Here is a 641-nt window from a genome sequence, read left to right as displayed (position 1 = left end):
TCTTTCTCAACTCAACTTTGCAATATACTTAATTTCCATAGTCACTATAACTTAAACACACGCTGTAATTCACAAAAATTCACGCAGTTTATTTACGGTCACTACTGCGCTTGACTCAATTGTCCGTCTTTGTCTGTCTGCAATTCTATTCTGATTAATTAATTTCGCTTTATCTGGCGCACTTATATACAAGAATAGAGGGCGCATAGAAAAAACTAGAGTTGCCACGAACAGACATGATCTTTCTAGAATCTCATGACGTGTTACTAGAATCACGTGACTTCCGCTGTCGTAACAGTACTCATACTTGACATTTAATAATGTTCACCATCCATGAGAAAACGGGTTTTAATGAAATTTTAGTTTTAAAATGTACTATCATCACAACATTACATCACAGAGTAGATTTTATTGAAGTATTTCTTTGTAGATGCAGTAATCAATGAAATTGTCTTGCTTTTCTGTTGCAACACTCATGATATTTTTACTAAAGAGAACAAATATTTTTTTAAAGTTTGTTTTTTGATTGTTTTATATTTTGAAACTTACCCCTTTTGTAATTTTTACTGGTTAAATCTGAAACATATTATTTTTATGGAAATCTAAAATGTTTTATTTATTGCTCAGCTATAAAAATAGTT

This window comes from Limulus polyphemus, unplaced genomic scaffold (genome assembly GCF_000517525.1).
Source record: "Limulus polyphemus unplaced genomic scaffold, Limulus_polyphemus-2.1.2 Scaffold2438, whole genome shotgun sequence".
NCBI classification, from domain to species: Eukaryota; Metazoa; Arthropoda; class Merostomata; order Xiphosura; family Limulidae; genus Limulus; species Limulus polyphemus.
Note: the sequence above shows the minus strand (reverse complement) of the source record.